Below are 7,790 nucleotides of genomic sequence, written 5' to 3'. Positions count from 1 at the left end.
GGAGTGTGTGATGGGACAGTGTAGAGGGAGCTTTACTCTGTATCTAACCCTGTACCTGCCCTGGGAGTGTTTGACGGGACAGTGTAGAGGGAGCTTTACTCTGTATCTAACCCTGTACCTGCCCTGGGAGTGTTTGACGGGACAGTGTAGAGGGAGCTTTACTCTGTATCTAACCCTGTACCTGCCCTGGGAGTGTTCGATGGGACAGTGTAGAGGGAGCTTTACTCTGTATCTAACCCTGTACCTGCCCTGGGAGTGTTTGATGGGACAGTGTAGAGGGAGCTTTACTCTGTATCTAACCCTGTACCTGCCCTGGGAGTGTTTGATGGGACAGTGTAGAGGGAGCTTTACTCTGTATCTAACCCTGTACCTGCCCTGGGAGTGTTTGATGGGACAGTGTAGAGGGAGCTTTACTCTGTATCTAACCCTGTACCTGCCCCTGGGAGTGTTTGACGGGACAGTGTAGAGGGAGCTTTACTCTGTATCTAACCCTGTACCTGCCCTGGGAGTGTTTGATGGGACAGTGTAGAGGGAGCTTTACTCTGTATCTAACCCTGTACCTGCCCTGGGAGTGTGTGATGGGACAGTGTAGAGGGAGCTTTACTCTGTATCTAACCCTGTACCTGTCCCCGGGAGTGTTTGATGGGACAGTGTAGAGGGAGCTTTACTCTGTATCTAACCCTGTACCTGCCCTGGGAGTGTTTGACGGGACAGTGTAGAGGGAGCTTTACTCTGTATCTAACCCTGTACCTGTCCCCGGGAGTGTTTGATGGGACAGTGTAGAGGGAGCTTTACTCTGTATCTAACCCTGTACCTGCCCTGGGAGTGTTTGATGGGACAGTGTAGAGGGAGCTTTACTCTGTATCTAACCCTGTACCTGCCCTGGGAGTGTTTGATGGGACAGTGTAGAGGGAGCTTTACTCTGTATCTAACCCTGTACCTGCCCTGGGAGTGTTTGATGGGACAGTGTAGAGGGAGCTTTACTCTGTATCTAACCCTGTACCTGCCCTGGGAGTGTTTGATGGGACAGTGTAGAGGGAGCTTTACTCTGTATCTAATCCTGTACCTGCCCTGGGAGTGTTTGATGGGACAGTGTGGAGGGAGCTTTACTCTGTATCTAACCCTGTACCTGCCCTGGGAGTGTTTGATGGGACAGTGTAGAGGGAGCTTTACTCTGTATCTAACCCTGTACCTGCCCTGGGAGTGTTTGATGGGACAGTGTAGAGGGAGCTTTACTCTGTATCTAACCCTGTACCTGTCCCTGGGAGTGTTTGATGGGACAGTGTAGAGGGAGCTTTACTCTGTATCTAACCCTGTACCTGTCCCCGGGAGTGTTTGATGGGACAGTGTAGAGGGAGCTTTACTCTGTATCTAACCCTGTACCTGTCCCTGGGAGTGTTTGATGGGACAGTGTAGAGGGAGCTTTACTCTGTATCTAACCCTGTACCTGCCCTGGGAGTGTTTGATGGGACAGTGTAGAGGGAGCTTTACTCTGTATCTAACCCTGTACCTGCCCTGGGAGTGTTTGATGGGACAGTGTAGAGGGAGCTTTACTCTGTATCTAACCCTGTACCTGCCCTGGGAGTGTTTGATGGGACAGTGTAGAGGGACCTTTACTCTGTATCTAACCCTGTACCTGCCCTGGGAGTGTTTGATGGGACAGTGTGGAGGGAGCTTGTTTTTGAGTGTCGTGTCGGGGGACACTGGGTGGGACGACGATCGTGTGCTGTGTATCTCCCCCAGCAACAGGCGCTGTCCTTCCTGAGAGTCCCATCGCACGGAGCCTGTCGAGCACGTCCTGGAATTGGGAGGGCTCTCGTCATCAGTCATTTCACAAACTAATTGGGACAGTTGCCTCCCGAAGGATCCAGAAATGACCCAGAAAATGATTGACACGCATTTAACGGGGACTCCCCTCAGGAGGGCTGTTCGGGGCGGAGGAGGCGGGGAGGCGGCAGCGGGGAGGGAGAAGGGAGGGGAGGGAACCACTGAGGCATCGCCAGCCCTTGCTTGAAGGGCAGGGAGTTCTCCCTGGAGGCTCAGAGGCTTCTCCTTGACAATTTCCTGCAAGCCGCCCAAGGACGAAATGGAGACGGAGAAAGATCTCCCAATTCTAGCTCGTCTTTCACTGACTCAGGACGTCCCTCCGCAGCCCAGAAAGTACTTTTTTTTTTCGTGCAGTCGCTGTTTGCAATGCAGGAGACGCAGCAGCCAATCTGCGCACAGCAAGATCCCACAAACAGCGATGTGATAAATGACCCAGATCATCGTTTTGTTTTTTAGTGATGTTGGTCGAGGGATAAATATCGGCCCCAGGACATCGGGGAGAACTCCCCCCTGCTCTTCTTCCAATAGTGGGCCGTGGGGTCTTTTACACCCACCCGAGAGGGGCAGACGGGGCCCTCGGTTTAACGTCTCGTCCGAAAGACGGCCCCTCCGACAGTGCGGCGCTCCCTCAGTACTGGGACCGGGGAGCGTGGGCCTGGATTATGGGGCTCGAGTCCTAGAGTATATCCATCTCCCTCCGACAGTGCAGCACTCCCTCAGTACTGGGACCGGGGAGTGTGGGCCTGGATTATGGGGCTCGAGTCCTAGAGTATATCCATCTCCCTCCGACAGTGCAGCACTCCCTCAGTACTGGGACCGGGGAGTGTGGGCCTGGATTATGGGGCTCGAGTCCTAGAGTATATCCATCTCCCTCCGACAGTGCAGCACTCCCTCAGTACTGGGACCGGGGAGTGTGGGCCTGGATTATGGGGCTCGAGTCCTAGAGTATATCCATCTCCCTCCGACAGTGCAGCACTCCCTCAGTACTGGGACCGGGGGAGTGTGGGCCTGGATTATGGGGCTCGAGTCCTAGAGTATATCCATCTCCCTCCGACAGTGCGGCACTCCCTCAGTACTGGGACCGGGGAGTGTGGGCCTGGATTATGGGGCTCGAGTCCGAGAGTATATCCATCTACCTCCGACAGTGCAGCACTCCCTCAGTACTGGGACCGGGGAGTGTGGGCCTGGATTATGGGGCTCGAGTCCTAGAGTATATCCATCTCCCTCCGACAGTGCGGCGCTCCCTCAGTACTGGGACCGGGGAGTGTGGGGCTGGATTATGGGGCTCGAGTCCTAGAGTATATCCATCTACCTCCGACAGTGCAGCACTCCCTCAGTACTGGGACCGGGGGAGTGTGGGCCTGGATTATGGGGCTCGAGTCCTAGAGTATATCCATCTCCCTCCGACAGTGCAGCACTCCCTCAGTACTGGGACCGGGGAGTGTGGGCCTGGATTATGGGGCTCGAGTCCTAGAGTATATCCATCTCCCTCCGACAGTGCGGCACTCCCTCAGTACTGGCACCGGGGAGCGTGGGCCTGGATTATGGGGCTCGAGTCCTAGAGTATATCCATCTCCCTCCGACAGTGCAGCACTCCCTCAGTACTGGGACCGGGGGGTGTGGGCCTGGATTATGGGGCTCGAGTCCTAGAGTATATCCATCTCCCTCCGACAGTGCGGCACTCCCTCAGTACTGGGACCGGGGGAGTGTGGGCCTGGATTATGGGGCTCGAGTCCTAGAGTATATCCATCTACCTCCGACAGTGCAGCGCTCCCTCAGTACTGGGACCGGGGGAGTGTGGGCCTGGATTATGGGGCTCGAGTCCTGGAGTATATCCATCTACCTCCGACAGTGCGGCACTCCCTCAGTACTGGCACCGGGGGAGTGTGGGCCTGGATTATGGGGCTCGAGTCCCTGGGACTGGGTGGGGGCAGTGCGTCTGATACTGTCCCCATTCTGGTGTGAGCCCCATTCAAAATTGAAATCAGGAAACCTTTACACAGACTTGGACTGATTGACGGCCCTCGAGTTCGAGGACAGCAAAACACAGGCCAGTTTGAAGGTTAACAAGTGAAACTGTTGCCAAGAGTACATTAAACCAATAACCTCTCCCCATTTACACTCAGACACCGGGCAGCCTGTTCCCTATCGGAGGGGGATTAACCCTCTCACCCACCTCTCCCCATTTACACTCAGACACCGGGCAGCCTGTTCCCTATCGGAGGGGATTAACCCTCTCACCCACCTCTCCCCATTTACACTCAGACACCGGGCAGCCTGTTCCCAATCGGAGGGGGATTAACCCTCTCACCCACCTCTCCCCATTTACACTCAGACACCGGGCAGCCTGTTCCCTATCGAAGGGGATTAACCCTCTCACCCACCTCTCCCCATTTACACTCAGACACCGGGCAGCCTGTTCCCTATCGGAGGGGGATTAACCCTCTCACCCACCTCTCCCCATTTACACTCAGACACCGGGCAGCCTGTTCCCTATCGGAGGGGGATTAACCCTCTCACCCACCTCTCCCCATTTACACTCAGACACCGGGCAGCCTGTTCCCTATCGGAGGGGGATTAACCCTCTCACCCACCTCTCCCCATTTGCACTCAGACACCGGGCAGCCTGTTCCCTATCGGAGGGGGATTAACCCTCTCACCCACCTCTCCCCATTTACACTCAGACACCGGGCAGCCCGTTCCCTATCGGAGGGGGATTAACCCTCTCACCCACCTCTCCCCATTTACACTCAGACACCGGGCAGCCTGTTCCCTATCGGAGGAGGATTAACCCTCTCACTCACCTCTCCCCATTTACACTCAGACACCGGGCAGCCTGTTCCCTATCGGAGGGGGATTAACCCTCTCACCCACCTCTCCCCATTTACACTCAGACACCGGGCAGCCCGTTCCCTATCGGAGGGGGATTAACCCTCTCACCCACCTCTCCCCATTTGCACTCTGACACCGGGCAGCCTGTTCCTATGTGCCTCAATGTGAAACCTGCAAGACTTTGAAACAGTGAAGGGGAATGAATTTTTTAGGGCGAAATATTTCTAAATTAGCGAGACAGGGAGGTGTTGGGATCAAGTAATTACTCGCCCAGAGAGAGTGTGAAATGACCCATTTACTCGATAATGAACCTGGAGTTTTTCTGTCGTTGGGAAACGCAATTAGTTTGTGATTAATTCCTGTAATATTCTTTAATTGTTTCACCTCTGTATTCACTGGGGTTCATTTCTTGAGGGACAGAATTGAAAAGCAGAGAAGTTATGTTAAACTTGTATAGAACCTTGGTTGGACCACACTTGGAGCACTGTGCACAGTTCTGGTCTCCATATACCTTGGTTAGACCACACTTGGAGCACTGTGCACAGTTCTGGTCTCCATATACCTTGGTTAGACCACACTTGGAGCACTGTGTACAGTTCTGGTCTCCATATACCTTGGTTAGACCACACTTGGAGCACTGTGCACAGTTCTGGTCTCCATATACCTTGGTTAGACCACACTTGGAGCACTGTGCACAGTTCCGGTCTCCATATACCTTGGTTAGACCACACTTGGAGCACTGTGCACAGTTCCGGTCTCCATATACCTTGGTTAGACCACACTCGGAGCACTGTGCACAGTTCTGGTCTCCATATACCTTGGTTAGACCACACTCGGAGCACTGTGTACAGTTCTGGTCTCCATATACCTTGGTTAGACCACACTTGGAGCACTGTGCACAGTTCTGGTCTCCATATACCTTGGTTAGACCACACTCGGAGCACTGTGCACAGTTCTGGTCTCCATATACCTTGGTTAGACCACACTGGGAGCACTGTGTACAGTTCTGGTCTCCATATACCTTGGTTAGACCACACTTGGAGCACTGTGCACAGTTCTGGTCTCCATATACCTTGGTTAGACCACACCTGGAGCACTGTGCACAGTTCAGGTCTCCATATACCTTGGTTAGACCACACTTGGAGCACTGTGCACAGTTCTGGTCTCCATATACCTTGGTTAGACCACACTCGGAGCACTGTGTACAGTTCTGGTCTCCATATACCTTGGTTGGACCACACTTGGAGCACTGTGTACAGTTCTGGTCTCCATATACCTTGGTTGGACCACACTTGGAGCACTGTGCACAGTTCTGGTCTCCATATACCTTGGTTGGACCACACTTGGAGCACTGTGCACAGTTCAGGTCTCCATATACCTTGGTTAGACCACACTTGGAGCACTGTGCACAGTTCTGGTCTCTATATACCTTGGTTAGACCACACTTGGAGCACTGTGCACAGTTCTGGTCTCCATATACCTTGGTTGGACCACACTTGGAGCACTGTGTACAGTTCTGGTCTCCATATACCTTGGTTAGACCACACTTGGAGCACTGTGCACAGTTCTGGTCTCCATATACCTTGGTTAGACCACACTTGGAGCACTGTGCACAGTTCCGGTCTCCATATACCTTGGTTAGACCACACTTGGAGCACTGTGCACAGTTCTGGTCTCCATATACCTTGGTTAGACCACACTTGGAGCACTGTGCACAGTTCTGGTCTCCATATACCTTGGTTGGACCACACTTGGAGCACTGTGTACAGTTCTGGTCTCCATATACCTTGGTTAGACCACACTTGGAGCACTGTGCACAGTTCTGGTCTCTATATACCTTGGTTAGACCACACTTGGAGCACTGTGCACAGTTCTGGTCTCCATATACCTTGGTTAGACCACACTTGGAGCACTGTGCACAGTTCTGGTCTCCATATACCTTGGTTAGACCACACTTGGAGCACTGTGCACAGTTCTGGTCTCCATATACCTTGGTTAGACCACACTTGGAGCACTGTGCACAGTTCTGGTCTCCATATACCTTGGTTGGACCACACTTGGAGCACTGTGTACAGTTCTGGTCTCCATATACCTTGGTTAGACCACACTTGGAGCACTGTGCACAGTTCTGGTCTCTATATACCTTGGTTAGACCACACTTGGAGCACTGTGCACAGTTCTGGTCTCCATATACCTTGGTTAGACCACACTTGGAGCACTGTGTACAGTTCTGGTCTCCATATACCTTGGTTAGACCACACTTGGAGCACTGTGCACAGTTCTGGTCTCCATATACCTTGGTTAGACCACACTTGGAGCACTGTGCACAGTTCTGGTCTCCATATACCTTGGTTGGACCACACTTGGAGCACTGTGTACAGTTCTGGTCTCCATATACCTTGGTTAGACCACACTTGGAGCACTGTGCACAGTTCTGGTCTCTATATACCTGGGTTAGACCACACTTGGAGCACTGTGCACAGTTCTGGTCTCCATATACCTTGGTTGGACCACACTTGGAGCACTGTGTACAGTTCTGGTCTCCATATACCTTGGTTGGACCACACTTGGAGCACTGTGCACAGTTCTGGTCTCCATATACCTTGGTTAGACCACACTTGGAGCACTGTGCACAGTTCTGGTCTCCATATTATAAAAATGATATAGAGGCACTGGAGAAGGTGCAAAAAAGATTTACAAGGATGATATCAGAACTTAGAGGTTATTACCATTAGGAAAGGCTGAATAGCCTGGGGCTCTTTTCTCTCGAAAAGAGCAGACTGAGGGGTGACCTGATCGAGGTCTTTAAGATTATGAAAGGGTTCGATAGGATAGACGTAGAGAAGATGTTTCCACTTGTGGGGGAGACCAGAACTGGGGGCCATAAATATAAGATAGTCAGTAATAAATCCAATCGGGAATTCAGGAGAAACTTCTTTCCCCAGAGAGTGGTGAGAATGTGGAACTCGCTCCCACAAGGAGTAGTTGAGGTGAATAGTGTGGATGGATTTAAGGGGAAGCTGGATAAACACATGAGGGAGAAAGGAATCGAAGGATAGGGGGATAGGGTGAGATGGAGGAGGGAGGGAGGAGACTCGTGTGGAGCATAAACACCGGGATGGACCAGATGG

Source organism: Heptranchias perlo, unplaced genomic scaffold (assembly GCF_035084215.1).
Source record: "Heptranchias perlo isolate sHepPer1 unplaced genomic scaffold, sHepPer1.hap1 HAP1_SCAFFOLD_1232, whole genome shotgun sequence".
Classification (NCBI taxonomy): Eukaryota; Metazoa; Chordata; class Chondrichthyes; order Hexanchiformes; family Hexanchidae; genus Heptranchias; species Heptranchias perlo.
This window is presented reverse-complemented; position numbering follows the sequence as displayed.